Source organism: Canis lupus, chromosome 6 (assembly GCF_011100685.1).
Source record: "Canis lupus familiaris isolate Mischka breed German Shepherd chromosome 6, alternate assembly UU_Cfam_GSD_1.0, whole genome shotgun sequence".
Taxonomy (NCBI): Eukaryota; Metazoa; Chordata; class Mammalia; order Carnivora; family Canidae; genus Canis; species Canis lupus.
The window spans coordinates 49,846,894-49,870,049 of NC_049227.1; the positions used below are offsets into that span (position 1 = coordinate 49,846,894).

General features: G+C 40.3%; 1 protein-coding gene across 3 annotated transcripts in view; it reads right to left on the reverse strand.

Annotated features, from left to right (window-relative positions):
• Nucleotides 1–23,156, reverse strand: part of CDC14A (cell division cycle 14A) — a 292,061-nt gene that overhangs the window by 12,506 nt on the left and 256,399 nt on the right. The window contains exon 18 of one of the 3 annotated variants that reach the window (XR_005361146.1): nt 11,605–11,728. The exons of the other annotated variants lie outside the window; for them this stretch is intronic. The gene's annotated coding sequence lies outside the window, so the exon portion shown is untranslated. The remainder of the gene's footprint in view (nt 1–11,604; nt 11,729–23,156) is intronic. 3 annotated transcript variants of the gene reach the window in all.

The window sequence follows — 23,156 nt, forward strand, 5'->3', positions numbered from 1 at the left end:
CTGCCTCTCTCACTCTAGGTGTTTCTCATGAATAAATAAATAAATGATCAAAAAAAAAAAAGAGGAAGTATCACACAAACAAGACATAAAACATTCCTGGCCTTCGAGTCTTTCTGGTGTCCACTCCAAAGATAACCACTATTCTTCTATTCTTCTATTACCATAAGTTAGTTTTATTTGTCCTTGAACTGTATATAAATGGAATCATAATTGTTTTCTTTTGTGCCTAGCTTCTTTCACACAACATTATGTCTGTGAGATTCATCCATGTTGTTGCTTATAATAATAGCTTGTTCTTTTTCATTATTTTATACTATTCTGCTATTGATGGACATTTGGATTTGAGTCTTTGGTTATTATGAATACGGTAACTATGAACATTCTTGTATATCTTTGAGGTAGACATATTTCTCTTGGGTATATACCTAGGTGGAAATTCTAGAATATAGAAGAGACTATGGAAGCTTTGTCTTTAATAATTTTTTTTAAAAAGTGGCAGTAAGGGGGGAAATTACCTTCTATTGGTATCTATTGTGTTAGCTGACATTCTTAGAGAATATTTTACAGCTGTAGTTGATCAAATTGAACATATGTACTTCTGGTTAAAACCTCATAGAGTGAGTGGGTAAAGCCAGAAGACACTTGAACTACCCCACTAGTACATTGTAGATGGGCCAATGAGAATTATTTACGCGACTTATTTGATCCTTTGGGAAATGCCAAAGTTTGAAATATTTTGTCATTAAAAATTTTTGGAAGTATGAGAGTGCTCCAATTAGACTCAGCGATAAGATCTTTGATATAACGCAAAGCTGTCTATGGACCCCAAGCAATCACAGAAGGAGATTTATTCACAAAGAAATAAACAATGCTCTCATTTACCTTTTCTATTGGCTACTGTGGGAGTTGGAACTTCCACTTGGAAGTCATCAGTGTGAATAAAAATATTTTCCTTCTTAATTCAACCACAGCACCCAACTTCAAATAAAATGTCTCCACTCTCTTAGGGTTTTTCCTAGGTTTGAGTTAAAGTCTTTGTGTGGGGAATAAATCTGGTGCCAAGTACAAGTTAATAATTAAATTATACTTATCCTCTGGGGAAGCCGAAGTCTGATCAACTTCCTCCACATTGTAGAACTGTTTCTTCTTCCCCTTAAAAGCGTCCCTGCCCTCCCCAGCTCTCCTCGCAACTCTTACACAAATAATTTGTGTTTATCTTTTACATCCTAGTCTGCTTTTGCGAATCACTTTATTTTCTGTAAAACCTCTTTGTTACAGTAGATCTCTTAACTACCTTCCTATACCCCATTGGCATTAGATTAATTGTAGAAAATTTATCTTGGGGTTTTGTCTGGACTTAAAAAAAAAAAAAAAGGAAAGAAAAAAGGCATCCCGGGAATAGTTCCAGGGTTTTTGATTAACTGGGCAGTTCTGGAAATTAAGTCTGCTTTTGCCATTCTTCATTTGAATTACGGTATTTGTCACTGGCCTTTATATCTGGGTGTGCTGGTAAGAACTTCTGCTAATACAGGATGTAACAGCTTGGATTCTCATGAAAGTGTTCATTCTAAAGTCACTTCACCTCCGTATATAAATCTTTATTTATATTTCTTAATAAAAGAGGGGGTCAATATTAGACCTTTTCTTTAAAAAATGCTACCAAGTCCTTATCATAGAGATTGGTGTGGCCTTCAAATCTTTTCCTTTGGATGGCATTAACATCTGTTGGTCCAATTTAACTTTGTTTCAAAAGAACTTGGATCAGCATGGATTATATTATTCACGATAGGCAACCACTCTTCAAGATTGTCAAATTTGTTCCTCTGTTGGAACCTATATGCACAATTCAGAAAACTATGATGACTATAATTTTATTCCAATTGATCAGTAGCATGTAGCTGCCTGAAAGACACCATTAAACTGAGAATAGTCAACATGTTGATTACAAAGCCAGATCATCTCTGGGGCTCCTGGATGGCTCAGTTGGTTGAGAGTTGGATTCTTGATTCCAGCTCAGGTCCTGATCTCAGGGTTGTGGGACTGAGCCCCAGGTCAGTCTGCTTAAGATTCTCTCTCCTTCTCCCTCTCCTCCACCCCACTAATGTGCTCTCTCTCAAAACAAACAAACAAACAAAAAATAAAGCCAGATTAGTTTCTCTAAAAATGGAGAATTTCTTTTTTTTTTTTTTTAAGATTTTATTTATTCATGAGAGACACAGAGACAGAGAGAGGCAGAGGGAGAAACAGGCTCCATGCAGGGAGCCTGACGTAGGACTCAATCCCGGGTATCCAGGATCCCTCCCCGGGCTGAAGACGGTGCTGAACCGCCGAGCCACCCCGGCTGCCCAAAATGGAGAAGTTCTTAACCATAGATCTTACAGATTTTATGGATTCTTGTCTAATCTGAAAGTTTCTTTGCAGATGAGTGGAAGGAGTTGAGCAGCTGAGCCTAAAGACTTTCCTGTCTTGAAAATTTATTGGTTCAACTCATTAATGTATTTTCTCAATTGTACATCTAGCCATACCCTGTCTCTCTTACTAGGTTTTTAAAGCAACTGTTAATAATTTACTTATCTGCTTCTATATTGCTGTTTACCTACTACCCTGGGAATGGACTTTCTCCTGGATTGCTGCTCAGTTCTTATGTTGGCTCTTGTCCTGCTTGGGCTGCTTGCTCTTCTCACTTTTCCAGAAACTCCTGGCACTGCTCCTGGTTGGCTCCCGGTGCTATACCTGCCAACTCTTGCTGATTCCTCCCACTTATCATTTCATGTCCCAATCTGTTCTGGACTTGTTCCACCTCAAACTGGTGCCACCTCATTTGTTTTCCTTTTCTCTGTAGCTCGATTCTAGATCTGTTGCATAGGACAGGACTGACCAAGGCACACACAATTTACCTACAATACCTCCTCACTGTTAAATTGAATGGATCACATTGACCAAAAGTTATGACCAGGATGATTCTGGAAATTATTCTTTGCACTGGTCTGTAAATCTAGTCTTACAGGTACAATTAAGGAGTACTCAAATGATTGATCTTGAAAACCTAACAGGGTTGCAGGAGATTCCAAATCTACTTATCCATTTTTTAAAGATTTTATTTATTTATTCATGAGAGACCCAGAGAGAGAGAGAGGCAGAGACATAGGCAGAGGGAGAAGCAGGCTCCCCACAAGGAGCCTGATGTGGGACTCAATCCCAGGATCCCGGGATCATGACCTGACCCAAAGCCAGATGCTCAACCACTGAGCCACCCAGGTGTCCCTGCTTGTCTTTTTTTTTTTTGAAGAGTAGCATCTAATGATTTGATAATATCTCTAAAGTCAGGAACTTTATGTGAGAATGATTTTCTGATGTTGGATAAATTTTATAAGATAGAAAATAATTGAAAATCTCTGATTTTCTTTCTTTCTTTCTTCTTTCTTTCTTTCTTTCTTTCTTTCTCTTAGATTTTATTTATTTATTGAGAGAGAGAGCAGGGGGAGGAGCAGAGAGAGAGAATCCCAAGCAGACTCCATGCCCAGCATGGAGCCCAACGTGAGGCTTCTCCTGACCATGAAAGCATGACTCAAGCTGAAATCAAGAGTCAGGTATTTAACCTACGGAGCTATCCAAGTACCCCTGGAAACCTCTAATTTTCTAACTATAGAATGGACTTAATATAGTACTAGTTACCAGATATTTCGTTTAGATTTATTTCCTGATCTACTTTTTTAAATAGTCTTTTATAAAAGGCTTGATAATTCCTCTGTGAGAGGAGAATGGTTACAAGCTGATTAAATGCTGAATAAATGTAGTTCGGCTCTTAAATTGATGTCATCAGTTCTTTCTCTCCTATGTGAATGCCACATCTCTATCTGAAAATGGAGTCTATTCCTCTGCCACCAGGAATCTGGGCTGACCTCTGAGAGCTTCAACCAATAGAATATGGTGGAAATAGCAAGGTGTCCATTTTGGGCGTGATCTTTGTGAGAGCCAAAAGCTTCTACTTTCTGCCTCTTAGAGCTCCGAGCTTCCATAACAGAAATCCAAGTTACTTTGCTAGAAAGAAAGACTACTCTAAGGATCACAGAAATAAATGCTATTCATGTAAATAAGAAGCAATCCTGGATACTTCCCCCAGTTGAGCCTTCACATGGCTCCAGTGTCAGCAACTGTATGACTGCAACTGTGTGAGAGATCCCAAGGGAAGTCTGCCCAGATGAACTCATTCAACTAACAAAACTAGAAGAGATAATAATAAGCTGTTGTTTAAGCCACTAAGCTTTGGTGTGGTTGATTATATAGCAGTAGATAACTGAGATAAATGAGTCCCAAGTTTCAGGATAAAGCAAGAATCCAAACCAAGTACTTTCCATCAAAAAATCCTCTCTGGATTTCTCTCTCCACATTCAATCTAGTTGGCTTTTCTCCAGTTGTTTTATCCATAATGTTAGTAATGAATGTGAATGATTACTGTTAAGCCTAAGCCTTCTATGTGTGGGTATGTATATATAAATCTTAAAGTTTGTTTGCAAATTTGTTATATAAATACAATTCACAAAAGCTATTGGCACATCACAAAATCGGGCATGTATAATTAATGGTGGGGAATCCCAATGGAGATCACCAAATTTTACATATCAGTGACTTATTGGGCAACAAGAATATACCATCTGATATGTGCTCTTATTCTTTTTTCCATAAGTGGGTACTAATAGAAGCCATTCTCTGGTCACTAAAAATATTCAACCTGATAATTTTCTCTCTGGCTTCCTAGAGAAAATATCCTGCATGATAATTTGTTATCTGGCTTCCAGAGGAAATTAATCCTCTCCCATTACCAAGAGGCAATTCCAGCCCCTAGAATCTAGAAATATAAAACTTCTAGAGCCACAGCTTGGCTTCTGAATAGCAAATCAGTCTCCTGCTTAAACTCTCTGACTCTATATCCTGATTTCAGCAACTGGACCTTTGATTTGCTCTTTGTGTCCAAAAATAGAGAGGAGATGGTAACTACGAAAAAGAAGAGCCAAAAATATATTTCACATTTACAACATATGAGGCATTTTTCTATGTGCTTCTAGGTTATCTTCTAATCCAGTGATACAGAGACTTCTCCTCTCCCTGGTTCTCTACATTTCAGCAAATGTTCCCCATCCCGTGTATACACAGTCACTTAATCCCCAATCCAAGACATGTCCTTGATGTCTCTCTTCATTTCATACTTTGAATCAACTCCATTATTACACTTTGGATACAAGTAAATGAAATTTTATGGTATGTGAATTAAATTTCAATAAAGCTATAATTGAAAAAATTAAAAATATGTCTAGAATCTTTCCTCTCCTCATCACCACCACTATCATCTTTGTTCAAATCTGCACATTTTCCTGCCTGGTTTTCTGGTCACCTTGCTTCAAATCTTCCCCACTTATGGTCTATTTCCACATTGCACTCAGAATGATCCTCCAAAACCCAAATCCCTGACATGTTACTTTCTTGATCAAACCTCTTCAGTGATTTCCCATCACCCTGAGAATAAAAAAGGTTCATCAAGGTCCCCCATGATCTGGCCTTTCTTTTAAACATCAACTCTATTACTCTCCACTTGCTCCTTTCCTCCACCATACTGGCCTTCTTGCTCTACCTGAAATGTGCTAAGTTCACTCCCGTCTAAGAATGAATAGTCTTAGCATTGGTATTCTCTCCATCTGGGACATGCTTCCTTCAGATCTTACAGATCTCTGTTTAGTTCTTCTTATCAGAGACCTTCCAACGCCCTTCCCTATGATATCCTTTCCAAACCTCCCCATTATTAGCTCCTTAAACTGCTTTACCTTTTCTTTATAGCACTCATCATTATGACATCATATAACATTGCCATTGGTTCATAGCAATGTAGTCTCATGAATAGAGAGGCCTTATCTGTCTCCAGCGCTCAAAATAGTATCTGGCACATAGCAAGTGCTCAGTAAATACTGTGGAATGTTGAATGAATGTGATTGGCGAATTAAGAATGAAGGTATAAATATTACTAAACATCTATCTTTGCCTGGTTTACCACTTTTTCTGTTCAAGGACACTCTCTTCTTATCACAAACAGCAACTTTGCATAACATAATTGTGCTCTGGTTGGGTCTTACTCCCACCCACTCCCCAGAGCTTTGAGGGTTGCAAATATCCTAGCCACTTTGAAGAGATACTGGCAATCTCAAATGGTAGGAAGAAAAGATCTCTAATACACCCCCACAAAAGGCCTCCAGTGCTCTCCTCCCACCAGAAGGACTAGGGACCCATGAGCTCCATCAAAATCAGGAAAACATTTTCCTAAAATTATCAGTACTGAAGCCCAATTATATATTCTCCAATAACTGTTTATTATATGTGAATTTATGATAGGTCCTGGGCTGGACACTGAATATTTGAAACTAAGTACAGTAGAGTCACTTAGAAGGTCCCTTCAGTTTCCCTTGACGAAAACACATTGTTTAAAGAAGACACTAACCTAATTTTTCAATAACACATCATTGCTTTTTCAGTCCAAAGCACGAACATATTTCTTATTTTCTACGCTGGTAAGAGCGAGCTTAATATCACTCCTTCCCACGGACAATGTCTCTCTTAGTCCCCTTCCTTCTGCTCTCCTCTCACAGAATATGTCCATCTTCTCTTTAGATGTTAGCCCACTCACCATACTCTTGATTTCACCACTTCCAACTACCCCACCATCGTTCCATCTCTGTAATTTTTATCACCAAATATGTCAAAAGAACATCTTCATCCTATACTGAAGTTGTTTAGTATCACCAACGATCTCCTCTGAGCTCAGTGCACTTTCCACACTCTCTTCCTCCTGCCACTCTCTAAAGTGTTTGACCCTGTTGACCTTTCCCTCCTCCTCAGACTGTCCTCTGCCTCATTTGAGTTGATCCTACACTATTCTGTTCTTCCCTCCTCTCCTTCTATCAGTGATCCTCGGTCTCCCCCACAGGCTTATCTTCTTCCCGTACTCTGCAAATGTAGAGTCCCCAAGGCTCTGTCTTTCAGTCACTCTTCCCCTATGAGATTTGCATCTGCATTCATTACTTCAGCTGTCACCTCTTTAAGGGGCCCCACAGTCTACATCTTCAATTACATCCACAAGCCTAAATTCTATTCCCATGGATCCATATGTTTAATAACATTTCCATCTGAAATTCCTCAAATTCAGCGTAACTAAAATAAAACATCATATTCCCATTCTAAAAGTCAATTCTCTTTCTCATTTTTCTAATTTCATTTGAATAATACCAATATCATGGTATGATACCACCACTGTCTAATCATCTTCAGCTTCTCGCTCTGTGTGTCCCCTCTGTTCTCCAAACAGATGAGCTTTCCAGTTTTGTTGATGTCCTTTGCAGATTGCCTATTCATTTTCTGTCATGTTCATCACTGCTCTGGTTCTCCCTTTAGTATCTCCTCCCTGGACTCTTCAAGTAGCCCCATAAATGTCTTTAGCTTCTCTTCAATCCTTTCCTCAATTAGCTTCCAAAACCTCCTATGGTTTATCATTTCCTGCTAAACAGACTCTAAATTCCTTAGTCTGGAATTGAAGACACTATTATTTCTCTGTGTTGCACCTTACCCTTTACGAGAAGTGGACTTTTCACTTTTTTCCTGAGTACATCTTTTTTAATACTCTTATGTGCACCCAGATCACTTTCTCCCCATTTCCTTCTCATAAAATCTTACTTTATTTATGCCCAAACCAAAGGATACATCCTCTGTTAAGTTTTTTATGACTAAACCCAGTCAAAAGAAATCTCTCTATTTTAAACTTCCTGAGACCCAGTAATTACACTACTAGGTATTTACCCCAAAGATACAGATGTAGTGATCCAAAGGGGCACCTCACCCCAATGTTCATAGCAGCAATGTCCACTATAGCCAAGCTGTGGAAAGAGCCAGATGTCTATTGACAGATAAATGGATAAAGAAGATGTGGTTTATATATACAATGGACTACTACTCAGCCATCAGAAAGGATGAATAACCACCGCTTACATCAACATGGGTAGAACTAGAGGGTATTATGCTGAGCAAAATAAGTCAGTCAGAGAAAGACAATTACCATATGGTTTCACTTATATGTGGAATATAAGAAAGAGTGCAGAGGATCTGAGGGAAGGGAAGGAAAACGGAATAGGAAGTCATCAGAGAGAGAAACACCATAAGACTTAAAAAAAAAAAAAGACTTTACTTATTTATTTGAGAGAGAGAGAGAGGAAGCACACAAGCAGAGGGAGAACCAGGGGCAGACTCTCCTGCTGATCGAGCCCAACACAAGGCTTGATCCCAGGACCCAGGGATCAAGCCTGAGCAGAAGGCAGACGCTTAACCAACTGAGCTACTCAGGCGCCCAGCCATGAGAGACTCTTTACTATAGGAAACAAACAGAGGGTTGCTGGAAGGGAGATGGCGGGGGCGGGAAGATGGGGGTGGGGGAGTGGGGTAAGTGGGCAATGGGCATTAAAGAAGGCATGTGATGTGATGAGCACTGGATGTTATATGCAACTGATAAATTATTGAACTCTATATCTGAAATTAATGATGTACTGTATGTTGGCTAATTGAATTTAAATTTTTTAAAAACAGGAATCTCTCCTCTATCTTTACAACATACTGATTGCACCTCATTTAAAAAAATTATAGATATTTGTGTGTAGCTTCCTTTGGAACTGTATTTTAAACACCTTAAAAATAAGGATTTCTCTGGTAGATTATATTATTATTCCCAAGTATTCATTGCCTTCCTGGGGGAAGAATTATATGTGTCTGCCCTTCGTGGGAGGTTTCCCTGCATGACTAGCTTTGGCCAATTAAATTTGAGCACTTTAAATATGCTAATTCTGGTCCCTGGCATGTTTCTGCCATTTCTCTTGTCCCCCTGCACAAGATAGGCTTATCCCAATTAGTGGCTGCTCCTCCTGCCCGGATCCCAGAATGAAAAAGATGGGAAACTGAGCTATAACTAACTCATGGTGAACTTTAACATAGATGAGAAATAATCTATTGTGTTGTAAATTACTGAATTCTGGGGGTTGTTTTTTAAGGCAGCATAACTTAACCTAAACTGCATCAAACTCCTACCCAATTCAACAAATATTTAGTCATTCATTCCACAACACTGTGAATATATTCTACTCCAAGACTTCTTTAAGCGCCAAGGAACATACAAAAAATTTGTAGAGCATTGTCAGTCTTCCATTGCCTTAGTTCTGAATAGTAAGATAACATGTTCTCAAGTTGCTATAATACAATGCAAAATGTCATAAATCTATTTGGAGACTTGCAAACAAAGAGCTACTAGGTTTCGGAAAAGAAGAAAGTAACACTACACTGTAGGAATCAGAAAGAGTTGCATGAAAAAAACATTATTTGTCTCTTGCAGGACACCTGGCACACAGTAGGTTTTAAAGATGTGTTGAATTGAGAAATAAATGGACAGTTGTCATCAATAAAAGATGATATTTCTGTGTTAATGAAACCCCATCGGGGCAAATGAAATGTTCCAGGGTAAAAGATAATGGCACTTAAGAACTTGTGAGTGGGTGAATTTGCTTTAACTAGATCCTCTGATGAAAGAAATCTTACTCATCGACGCTGGCATCTTTTAAGCTCCAATTATTTCTAGTTAGTCATGTGGCTTTTCATATGATCTGCTGCTTTTGGCAGGCTGCTTAAGCAAGATTATCTCACAGTCAGCAACCAAAGGCTTCCTATTTTCAGTTTTATCCTTGATGGGAACCATCAAGCAGACCCTTCAGGGCTGGTACTTCTGAGTTCATCACAGCTGGGAGAATTCAGGGCAGGATCAGCAAGGCATGTACAGTATCCAAGGTAAACAAGGATGCTTACCTTAAATAGTCTAGAGTGGAGCTTCTGGAAGAAATCTTTCCCTCTCTAAGTCTCACACATGTTTCTAAAATGATTCAAATGATAAATGCCCTTTTCCTGGATTAATAAATTAAAAATTCAGGAATTGGCTAAATAGCTTAATCATGCACCCAGTGCCACAGACAAGAAAATGTTGCATGCAGGAGGACAGAGGGCGGGGTAGGGGGTGGGGGGATAAATGAACTCTTGTCCTATCTTTCCCCTTGCCCGACTGAGCTATAGGCAAAATCCCTAAATTCTTTTCAGCTCTGAAATTCTGTGAGTCTATGAGGCTCCATATTTGCCTCTGAGAAGTGGGTAGCCTACTCTCACTGAACATTTTTCCAAATGATATGGAAATGAGGATCCTTACCCCCAACTCCCATGGTTTTCCTAACTGGGCAGATTTTGTGGAATGCCAGCTCCAGCCACATTTACCCCCGGGACGACAATGAAAACTTCACACATCTACACCTGAAGGCAAGTGCCCCATAATATCTTTGGATAATACTAACACCATGTCAGATATATGAAAGTGGACTCTCCCCTTTCCATGTAGAAATCATTCTGGAAAGATAAAATGATATAGCAAGGTGCTCAGTCTATGACAAAGTTTTTGAGAGAAAAATAACTCCATACCCTCCACAGTTGGTTACTCTCTCCGTGCCTCAGTTTTCAGATCTACACAACGGCGACCTTGTATGGCTACAGTGAGGTTATTTTGTAGATATGGAAGTCACCAGGGCCCAGCAGACATTCATATGAATGCAATGAGTATTAATGTTCTTCCTCTCAGGACTACCCCTTAGCCCATTTCAGTTTCCACATTGAATATTTTATTGATTTTCCTTTTCTTTAACTTTTAGTTAAATATTATTTTCACTTCTGTTTAATGTGTTTTGCAATAAGCTGAGAAACCACATACACACAAAAATGTAGACAATCCAGGATGAAAAAAATGTGGCGAATCATCCAGTGTAGAATCATGACCTACTTTTAGGCTTACCAACAAAATTTAGTTTTAAAGTTCCTAATTCTAGGGGCACCCAGGTGCCTCAGTTGGTTGAGCATCTACTTTGGCTCAGATCATGATCTCAGAGTTCTGGGATTGAGCCTCATGTCTGGCTCCCCGCTTAGCACAGGGCCTGCTTGTTTCTCTCTTTCTCTCTTTCTCTCCATCCCTCTCCCCTCAAAAAATAAGTAAATCTTTTAAAAAATAAAAATAAAACAAAATTTTCTAAAATCTAGAGCAGAGTATCTCTCTGGTCTCATCAATAAACTGTTCTTCCCACTGCTGACTCCTAACTCCCAAGAGTGACACCCACCATCCTTTTTACACCTAAATGGAAAGGAGTTTCATACCCTTCCTTTTTTGGCTTTGTCTCTTTATTTCAGTATTTCCAGGCATCATAATAGCTGTGTACTTTGCAACTTAACCAACCTTCAGTTTACAGAGGAGGAAATTAAGGACAGGAAGATGAATGATTTACTCAATGCCAAGAAGTTACCAGCAAAGGTCAGTGTTAGAACTGAGCTCCCCGCCTTTTCTTGATCTCATCCTTTCAGTGTCCCTGGTGCAGGAAAAGCTCTTCACAGATTATTTTTATTATTGAGTAAGTGCTACATGAATGAATATTCAGCGTCCTCCACTGTAGATTGAGAGTGACACTAACTTTTTCCTGAATAGGTACAACCTATTGTTACCTTCAGCATAAAGTGTTAGACTACTTCTTAGGAGTCCAGATGTCTGTGTTGAGTTCTACTGTTTCAGCTTGTTGCCAGTTGATTGTGCACACACGATACATACACACAGTGACAGAACCTCCAGCTATTTCATAAGCAAAGATAGGAAACACACAAAATAGAAAGTTTGTTAGAGCCTCACTTAACAAGAAAACAGAGGAAGGAAAATGATTACATCATGGATCTCTGCAGTAGGATTATAATTTATTATGTGCTTTTATAAAATAGTTCGTTTAAGCCTTACGTCAACCTTATGGGAATGGTAGGGGAGATATCATCTCTGGCCTTTCAAACATTGAAGATTCAAAGAATTTATGGGAATTTTCCCAGGTTACAAACTTAGTAAGAAAACTAATAGCCAAAGCTAGAGTTCAAGTCTTCTTTTTCTGGGTAGAATTAGTTAGTCATTCTTGGGCTATCAGATATTAAACCCTAGATGTCTAGTATAGCTTTTGTTAAATGAGTGTATTCCGTCTTCCTGCTTAACGCTCTCAAAGTCAAGGCTAACTCATATTCATATTTGATTCCCTATATCTAAGCGCAGTTTCCTTCACAAAGTAGAACCTCAAAGATATTTAATAACAATATTATTCTGATGGCTGAAAAATAACATTTTTAAGAAACAGGAGCTACTTTTAGCAAGTCTGCTTTTCCAGGATATTGACTGATTCTCTGTTGCATGACCCCAAGCAAAATGAAAAGTTTATTTCTTAATATATGTCCTGTGAACTTGGTCTGAGCAAAAATTTTTATGAAGGACATTTGTTCACTTTGAGAGAAACTGTTGTAAATCTTTCTGAATGTGCCTCCCTCTGGCATCTCTGAAAGATCTGTGATTTGTTTGCCAAATGATGAAGAATGAATTTTCTCCTAAACTCTAAGATTAGAAACATTGTTCTTTCCTCTTGTATGTTTTTTTTTCCTTATGTCCGTTTCCCTGTTATCATTCAAGAATTGGTTTTAACCAAAAAGCTGCTTCTCATGTTTAGAATGCAGGGCATATTTAAATAAGAATCTTCATCATTGATACAGATAATATCTATGGAGTGTTCAATGTGTGCCATGCTTCTTAGGCGTTGTCTCATTAACTCTCAAATGATTTGACTCCTTGAAAATCTCATTAACTCATGGGATTATCCCTCTTATCACATAAGGAATACTATTATCCTGATTATGTAGGTAAGGAGACTGAATCTTAGAGTTCACACAGCTAATAAGCAGCAGAGGTGAGATTTGATCCTAGGTCTCCCTTAATTTGGAATTTAACACTATATTGTACAGTTTCTGCCACTATTGATGGTAGCAGATGGACCTCATATTAGTGGACGACAGTCTCAACTTTTTTAAAGATTCTATTTATTTATTTATTTGAGAAAGAGAGGGAGAGAAAACGAGAACAAGTAGCAGGCGGGGTAGAAGAAGAGGGAAATTCCCCACCTAGCAGGAAGCCCGATAGGTGGAGGGGAGGGGGAGCTCCACACCAGGACCCTGGGATCATGACCTAAACTGAAGGCAGATACCTAACCAACTGAGCCACCCAGGTGCCCCTCAATTTCTTTTTGAATATCTGATAGACCACGATTTTGACCTTGGTAATAAAAAGGCTAAATCCTCCACACACTTAATATGAGATTATGTAAATAAAGGCATTTCACTTCAATATTCTTTGTAAGAGCACACAAAACTACAATGAGATTCCACCCTCCAGCCATCAGGATGACTATTGTAAAACACAGAACAAAATGCAGCACAAGTGTTGGTGAGGACGCAGAGTAATTGGAAACCTTGTGCCCTATTGGTGGGAATGTAAATGGTACAGACACTGTGGAAAACAGTGTGGTGGTTCCTCAAAAAATTATAAATAGAATTACCGTATGGTCCAGTAATTCTACTTCTGAATTCATACCCAAGAGAATTGAAAGCAGCATCTCAAAGTACTATTTTTACACAATGTTTACAGCAGCATTATTCACAGTAGCTAAAATGTGGAAGCAACCCAAATGTCTATTGACAGATAAACAAAATATACATAAAACTGAATACTATTCAGCCTTAAAAAGGATGGAAATTCTCCACAGTTAAGAATTTCTTTTACTCCTGAAACCAATATTATACTGTATATTAACTAAAATGTAAATAAAATTTTATAAAAAAAAGAGTGTTTCTTGGTTTGTCTGTCTCTCTCTTTTCTTTGTTTTGTTTCTTAAATTCCACATATGGCTGAAATGATATGGTATTTTTCTTTCTCTGGCTTATCTCACTTAGTATAATACTCTCTATGTCCATCCACGTTGTTGCAAATGACAAATTTCATTCTTTTTAATGGCTGAATATTATTCCATTGTCCATATATACTGGAATTAAAGTTAAAAACTTAATTTAAAAAGGAAAGAAAGAAGAAAGAAAGAAGAAAGAAGAAAGAAAGAAAAGAAAGAAAGAAAGAAAGAAAGAAAGAAAGAAAGAAAGAAAGAAGAAAGAAAGAAAGAAAGAAGAAAGAAGAAAGAAAGAAAGAAAGAAAGAAAGAAAAAGAAAGAAAAAGAAAGAAAGAAAGAAGAAAGAAAGAAAGAAAGAAGAAAGAAAGAAAAAAGAAGAAAGAAAGACTCCCCCCTCCCTCCCTCCCCCCCCGAAGAGACCCAGCCGCCGAGAAAGCCCGAAAGAAAGCCCCCCTCCCTCCCGAAAGAAGAAGAGAAAGAAAGAAAGAAAGAAAGAATGCTTTTTAGTGCCTAAATGCTAAGGTTAATTTTTTTTGTAGAAATATCATTTTTCTCTTCTATTGATGTACTTGCTATTAAATCTGTGTTCTCACAGCTTGAATAAAAAAGAGGGAAATTCTGACACAGGCTTCAACATAGATGAATCTTGAGGATATTATGCTAAATGAAATAAGCCAGTCACAAAAAGATAGAAACTGTCTGATCCCACTTATATGAAATACTCAGAGTAGTCAAAATCCTAGAGACAGAAAGTAGAATGGTAGTTGCCAGGGACTAGGGGGACAGGAAAACACAGTGATTGTTAATGGGTATACAGTTTCAGTTTTACAAAACAAGAGTGTTCGGAAGACGGTGATGATTGCACAATATTATAAATGCATTTAATACCATTGAACTGTACACTTAAAAACAGTTAAGACAGTAACTTTTATATCATGCATCTTTTACTACAATAAAAACATTTGACAAAAATTACACCCAAGTTGAGTAATTGCCAACTTATGGTCAATTTGAACAACCAGTTCAAACGTGTTAGGTTAAAAAGGAGAGTCTTTTTCACACCATAAAAAATAATCGAGAACCACAAGAGAGTCATATTCACAGAGGGGTGGCTTGTTTCTTATTTACCTGCAACAAACAATATGGTTTGTAATTAAAAGGTAATCCAGAAGCATGGGGCCTCTGAGAAAACAATTGCTGTGTGGTGAGGCAGGGGGAGGTCTGAGAGTCCGGATGGCTCATTCATCACCTTACGGAAGGCACCTCTCAGGAACATGTAAACGAGGTGAAGAGCTCTCTGGGAAGGTTACAGCAAACGTGTGCCAACCTTCTGAGTTCTCTGCCTGGGGTCATTTCACTTAAAATGATTCGTCTTAATCTTTTAAGATTCAGATTAAGTGTAAGATACAGCAGGCAGTACCACGTCTCTAAGCGGCCAGTCTTTATTACAGAGCAGAAATCCTTTCTGGATGACCACACTCGAAGGTAGAAAACATGCAGTCCAGAGCTCTGCATGGATTGCTTACTCAAAAAATTCCTAATAATTTACAAGTCTTTAATTTATAAATCCACAAGAATTGTATAAATAATAAAATCCCAGAGCAAAAACTGGATTTAGGAAGCTAAATTCAAAACTTATTTTGGTGACCTTCAGAAAGGACATTTCGGCACAAAAATTTATCATAAATATTGCCCTGCTTTGCCCTTTGAAATGAAATTCATTTACTTCAAATTGAACATCGCTGGTTATTTTATCCACTTCTGCTGCATTTCTGGAATATATTCCCTATCCTTTCCACAGATTTTGGTCTTTCTTTCTTTTTTCCAGTGGGAAAGGAATTTGTCGGGTCATATGTTTCTAGAATTCTTTCCGTAGTTTGTTCTAAGTCATTCATATCCTCTCTCCTAGTCTGTCACTCACTTCTGAACCATTTGCCCACCATAATGGATGAACACGGCTAATCGAGATGCAGCTCACTTTAGGGCAGAGAGCTCCAGATGCAAAGCCAGGGATCAAGCCTATGATTTTCCTATCAGTAGCACCAAACCCTTCGGACTGCGACAAGCACTAAGTCTTACAAGTGAGGCATTTAATAAACACTGTATCTATGGAACAACTTTATAAGCCCATAGAAGTGAAAATCCATAAAATACCTAGAAAGTCATTGCACAAAGCAATTGAACAACAGATGATTTTACTCCGATGCTGCTTTTGCCATTCATTTATTCATTCATACATTCATGCATTCAGCAACTGTTTATTGAGGGGCTACTATTTGTAGCCACTAGAAATATGATGGTGAACAAGACAGATATGGTTCCAACAATCACGGAACTTACATTCTAGTGGGAGGAGGTATGGAGTGAAGTTGAGAGGAAACCACAAGTCCTTGTAATAAATGCTACTACGATGGGAGAACTGTAGTGTGCTATTGGGACCACAGAGGAGGGGCAACTAGCACAACTGTGTATGTGTATGTGCATGTGTTTATGTGTGTAGAGGCTGATCACCAAGGGCCCCCATGATTAAATCCCAGTTGATATTTAAAATATGAATTTAGGGACTCCTGGGTGGCTCAGCGGTTGAGCATCCGCCTTCGGCTCAGGGTGTGATCCCAGGATCCGGGATCAAGTCCCACTTCGGGCTCCCTGCGTGGAGTCTGCTTCTCCCTCTGCCTGTGTCTCTGCCTGTGTGTGTGTGTGTGTGTGTGTGTGTGTGTCATGAATAAATAAATAAAATCTTAAAAAATAAATAAATAAAATATGAGTTTAAGGGGCACCGGGGTGGCTCAGTTAGTGAAGTGTCTGACTTCAGCTCAGGTCATGATCTCCAGGTCCCAGGGTTGAGCCTCAAGCCGGGATCCCGACTGAGCGGGGAATCTTCTCCCTCTCCCTCTCCCTCTGCCCTTCCTCCCACTCATCCTTTCTCTTTCTCTCTCAAATAAAGTCTTTTTTAAATAAATAAAATAAGTTTAAGTTAGATAAACAGAAGAGTGGGGTGGGGAGATAAGGAAGAACCAGTATGTACAAAGGCCCAGAGGCTAAAAAGAAGATACCATTAATGCCATAATGTTTCGACAATCATCCCACATCCTCCTTCTCTTCTCTGTGACAAAAGGCAGTGTCATAGCCAAATACTTGGGCAAGACGGTGTCTGGAGTTGCAAGCTGTTGCCCATAAAAGTTATTTTCTCTGTTTATAATGGTTAAGCTGTTTGAATATGCCATTTATGGCATTCCCACTTAAAATATGACCAGCTTACAGACAGGGAGCGTAGCTCAGTGTATTTCCCAGAACCCAGCGCAGTATTCTGTAGACAACGGAGGCTTAAGAAATGCTAGGGCTAAACAAATAGATAAACAGCAGAGTGAGGTCAGCAACCAAGCTGGAACTTCCAGAATTTTCAAGGGAGCGGCAATGTTTATCCAACCAGATCTTTAAGCCAGCATTACTTGCTTAAGTTCCAACTGCAGGAGCTTAGCCACAAAGATCCCCACTACATAGCATCACGGCAACCCAAATAGTCACTGGCCCTCTGACGGGAGTTGGTCGACTCAGTTGATAACTGGAGGCCAAAATCAGGAGTTGTGAGTCCTAGGAGAGGATAATTAGCTTCAGGGAAGGAAAGAGGACGGGCTCCGGATCCCCACACCTCGCCACACGCTGCTCAGGCCAGGCTGAGGGAAAGAGCGTCTCGTTCAGCCTGCGGCCTGCAGTGAGCCAGGCCCTGTACCAGGTGCTGCAGACATACACGTAGAGAAGTAATTTCTACCAGTGAGGTACACCCGGCACACTCACTAAGCGCTCGAAAAATGTTTGCTGAGAGACAGAGTGAACACAGCCCCACGTATTTCAACAAAACACATCACAAAATATGTTACAGTTTTGTTTTGATAGTGGGACTTTCTCCTAGGCTGTGGAAATTCTTCTATCCCATGGACTCTTTGTAGTCCCTACAAAGGGACCTCCCCTGCGGTTCTGAAGGAACCCCTGCCATTGCTTTTGAAGATGGTAAGAGCTGCAGCTGCTGAGGGAGGCCCTGGTCCCCCCTTCATGGACACTGCAGCATGCCTCTGCTCCGGGGTCACCCTACCCCATGTGCAGCTGTTGGGCCTAAAGAGCTGCTCTGAGAGTCACAGCATGAGCAGCAGCCCTAAGTGCACTGGAGTCATCCTGAGGGAATGTTCTACAAAGAACGCACCGGGGACACCTGGGTGGCTCAGCGGGTGAGCGTCTGCCTTTGGCTCAGGGTGTGATCCCAGGGTCCTGGGATCAAGTCCCACATCAGGCTCCCTGTGAAGAGCCCCTCCCTCTGCCTGTGTCTCTACCTCTGTGTCTCTCATGAATGAATGAATGAATAAATAAATAAATAAATAAATAAATAAATAAATAAATAAAATATTTTATTTTTTTAATAAAATATTTTAAAAAAAGAATGCACCATTTATAAGTAAGCAGCATTCCACTCTGCTCTGGGATCCCCTGACACCAGGGCTCCTGGCCACCAAGACCAGAGGGTCCTGACAGAAGGAATCAGTAACTTTATTTCCTGATGCAGAGGACAAACATACTCCTTTCCTCGAAGAGCTGGAAGATCATATTCATCAGTGTCATATTTATTCATAAACCTCCTCAAAATGAGGATGCTGTCTGCTAAGGTAAGGACAGTCTTAAATCTCGGAGTCAAGTTATTCCCTTTTCCAGCCCCAGTAATCCTAGGCAGAAGCTCTGGGGTTTGAGTTCCTTGAGCCATATGAACAAGTCACTTCGCTTCCAGGGCACGTTCCTCAGGCTTCTTTGGCACAAATTGCCACTGGTCTTAGCTATTTCCTGGGTGAAGAAAGCTGCATGGTGTCCCATACTTTGGGATTAATGAGGATCATTGGGCATGCTGAGAAAATGAAGCAGGCCCTGTGACCCCTCGGTGAGGGTTGCCCTTTCCAGTGATGGGGCGGGCAGGCAAGATTAGCCAAATGGCCCAGGATGCAATTTTCATTAGTGTCTGTATAACTCGCACTGATTTGGGGAGGAAGGAAAATAATAATGAGCTGCGATATCTCACAATGGAGCCTCACGGACACAAAAACGTTCTTCATCAAACCCCAACCTCTTTCATTTGTTTCTTTCCCTAATTCTCATCTCCCCAAGCTAGCTGGGAATATTCTCTGCCCTGGTTTCTGTCATTGGGTCCTTTGATCATCCATCACTCACTCAGCAAGTCTGCGTTAAGTCCCTGTCGTGTATCAGGCACTGGGAGTAAGTTCCAGAGCTCCTGTCTAGTAATTAAGCATCTGAGGTATAGAGTGGTAAGTATGATAAAAAGGCATCTACAAGGCATGGGGCCTCCTCATAAGAGTTTCTGAGCAGATCGGTGCAGGAGGAGGAGCAGGTGGCCAGAGACAGAATTCCAGGGAAGGAAGGAATACTAGCCCCCGCCAAAGCTTACTGATGTGTGAGTCACTGGTGTGTTTACAGCGTGCCAGGCACTGTTCTATGTTCTTTACAGGCATTAACCTTTTCAATCCTCACAAAACCTGCATGGGATAATCTCCACTAGTAGTGGGCGCCTGGGTGGCTCAGTGGTTGAGCATCTGCCTTTGGCTCAGGTTGTGATCCCAGGGTCCTGGGATCAAGTCCTGCATCGAGCTCCCCACAGGGAGCCTGCTTCTCCCTCTGCCTGTGTCTCTGCCTCTCTCTGTGTGTCTCTCATGAATAGATAAATAAAATCTTGAAGAAAAAAAGAATCTCCACTAGTAGTTCTGCTGTGGCAACTGCTATACAGAAAGACAAGTAAGTTGGCCAAAATCACACAACTAGAGAGTGATGAGTCTACAATAAGAATCAGAGCCTGAGCTCTTCACCAGAAGGATAGTGTACAGAAAGATACATGCACAGTTCCAGAAATTAGAAAACACGGCCAGTCAGGGGAAATGGGAGTCAATGTGAGGGGACTCAGTGGTCACAAGGGAGCATCAGAAGCAAATGAGAGTGAAGAGATAATGGTCAGGTTAGAGAAGGTCTGTGTAGCCTGCTGAAGTTTGTATTTAATCCTCAGAGCAACTGGCACCATGGAAGTTTCTGTGCCCAAGGTCACATCTACATTTCAGGAAGATGACTGACAACAGAGTAGAGAGTGGATTGCAGAGGATCCCGGGAGCAGGGGCCAGTTGAGACAGTAATGTCACTGTACAGGTGATAACGGGTAAGGGGCCCGGGCAATGGGGAGGGGAAGGGAGAGCCACAGGGGCTATTTCAATGCTAGAGTTTCTAGAAGTAGGAGGCAAGCTGTTTGGAGTGGAAGTTGATCCAGAAGGAAAGGAGAGAAGGATGATTTCTAGGTTCAGGCTTGTGTAGAAGCAATACCATTAACCAGAACAGGGAATGCAAGAGAAGTACTTGGTTCAAGAGAGAGACACTTTGTTCCGTTTGGGAATACTGCATCTAAGATGCCTGTTCCAGTCATTATTGCTATGTCACCAACCGTCTTAACACTTAATAGTTTAAAATAATAATTTATGATTGTTGCTCATGGTTCTATGAGTCAAGTGGGTTCAGCTGGGTAATTCTTGTTTGGAATCTCTCAGATAATTACTGTCAGATGTTGGCTGGGCTGCAACTTTCTGAAGGCTCAGTTGGGCTGGTTGTCCAAAATGGCTCACTTGCATGGGTGGCAGCTGATGAGGGCTTTTGGATAGGAGTTCAGCTGGGCTTTTCCACCTACACATGGCCTCTCTGTGTGACTTGAGCTTCTCACAGCAGGATCGCTGGGTTACAAGAGATAGAGTCCAAAGAGAAAGCATTTGTAGATGCTTAGGCAGAAGCTGTAAGACTTCTAATAACCTAGCCTTGGAAATCATTTAGTAGTTAGGGGTGGATCACAGGGTCAGACCAGATTCAGAGAGGGAACTTCCTCGGGCTTGAAGACTGAGAAACGTATCTAATTGGGGCCCATCTTTGGAGACTAACACAGAGCCTTTGGGACATGCAATTAGAGAAGTTTAATAGGCAATTAAGTTATGGGTCTCCAGTTCAGAAAGAAATCTGGGCTGGGGAATCTCGCTGAGAAGATAATCAGTATGTAGGCAGTGATGGAAGCCGTGGATGTAGATGAGGTCGCCCAGAAGCATACGCAGAGCACAACAAAAATAACTCCAGAGGAAGAACTTTGAAATGCCAAGATCTAAACAGTAAGCAATGGAACAACGAGCTCTTAACAGAGACCAAGAGCTACAGAAGAGAAAACCATGCAAGAATATGCTTATACAAGCCAAACGTAACATGTCAAGAGTGTCAGATGCTGCAGAGAGGCAAAGTCAGGTGGGACCTGCAAACTATTCTTACCAGCTTTGACAATTAGGTGTTCATGGGTGACTTTAGTAGGAAGAGTTTCAGGGAATGGGAAAAGCAAAGAGAAAAATAAAACAGACTGAAGTGAAACAGACGATGACTGGTAGCTAAGAGAACAGGCAAGAAGCTATCACAAGACATAATTGAAGGCGGGCTTGTATTTTAAGATGGTTAGCGCAAGGGCTCTGGGGTCGGGTTGCCTATTTGCATAGATTTGCATATTGGCTCTGCAGGCTGTGTGATATTGATTGCTCTCCTAACTTAACCTTTCCAACCGTCACTTTTCTCCAAGGAAAGTGACATTTAAGCTGGCACTTGAAGGATGAACAAGAATCAGCCAGGCAATGGGTTAGGAGAATAAAGTTTTTGGCTGGGGTAACAGCAAGGATGTGAATTTGGAGCACACTTGGCTTATGCAAGAAAAAGACTGGAGTGGGACAGGCTGGCAGGAGAGACAGGTGGATGATATGGTTCCTGGAGTAGCAGGAGACTGGGGGAGGAAGGAGACAGGAATCTGATCTTTCTGGTTGTTATAGATGGGGGGAGAGGGGCATGGATTTTATTTTATTTTTTTTCTAAGTGCAATGGGAAGTCACTGGGAAATTATAAACAAATAAATGACATGATTTGACACATTTTAAAAAGATCACTCTGAGGCACCTGGGTGGCTCAGTCAGTTAAGCATCTGACTTCAACTCTAGTCATGATCCCAGGGTCCTAGGATCAAGCCCCAAATCGGGCTTCCTGCTTAGCAGGAGAGCCTGCTTCTTCCGGCTTGGGCACTCTCTCTTTCACTCTCTTCTCAAATAAATAAATCGCTGTTTTTAAACATATTTTAAAAATAAACATACACCTACCCAGCAATTCTACTTCTAGGTATTCACTCAAAACAAAGGAAAACGTGTTCACAAAAAGACTCATGCAAGATTACTCATAGCCATTTCATTCATAGTAGCCAAAAACTGGAAAAAGTCCACATATCCATCAATTTGAAAATTATAAAGACACTGCAATATATTCACAAATGGACTATTACTCAACAATAAAACAATGAATTACTGACACAGCTAATGCATGTTACATGATTCCATTCCCATGACACTACAACAGGCAAAGCCCATCTATCATGGAAAAAACCTAGAACAGTGGTTTCTTCTGGGGTGGGAATGGGGGCAAGGATTGCCTGCGAAAGGTATTAGGGGACTTTCTGAAGGCATAGTTAGTGTTCTGTACTTGGTAAGAGTTAGGTTTAACAGTTGCCATAACTCAGCAAATGTAATTTAGGAGTTAAATTTTACATTAAAACAAGCACAAAACCATCCAGTTGTTGAACTCTCATTAGTTGTATTTATGCTGAAGGGTTTTTACAGGGAAGGGTACTAATATCCGCCATTTCTTTGAAATATATCCAAATTAAGGTGGATTCATGATGAATAGGGGGATAGATGGATGGACAGAAAGGTAGTAAGTATACGTGTTATGGGCTGAAGTGTGTCATCTCAAAATTCGTATGTTGAAGTACTAAGCCCCAGTACTTGGGATGGAATGCTATTTGGTGATAGGAGCTTTAAGAGGTGATTAAGGGAATATAAGGTCATTTGGGTGGGTCCTAATCCAGTGAGTGGTGTCCTCACAGGAAAAAGAGGTGAGGATACAGATAACACAGACTGAGGAACAACCATGTGAGGACCCACAGAGAAAATGACCACCTGCAAGACAAGGACAGAGGTATCAGAAGAAACCAAACTGGGTGACATCTTGGTCTTCAGTCTCCAAAACTGTGAGAAAATAAATTTTTGTTATTTGAGCCAGCCACTCTGTGGTATTTTGTTATGGCAGCCCTAGCATACTAATACGTATGAGTAAAATGTTAATGGTAGAAATTAGGTAACAGGTATGAATATTCATTCACTACCAGATTATTTCAACTTTGCTGTATATTTCAAAGTTTTC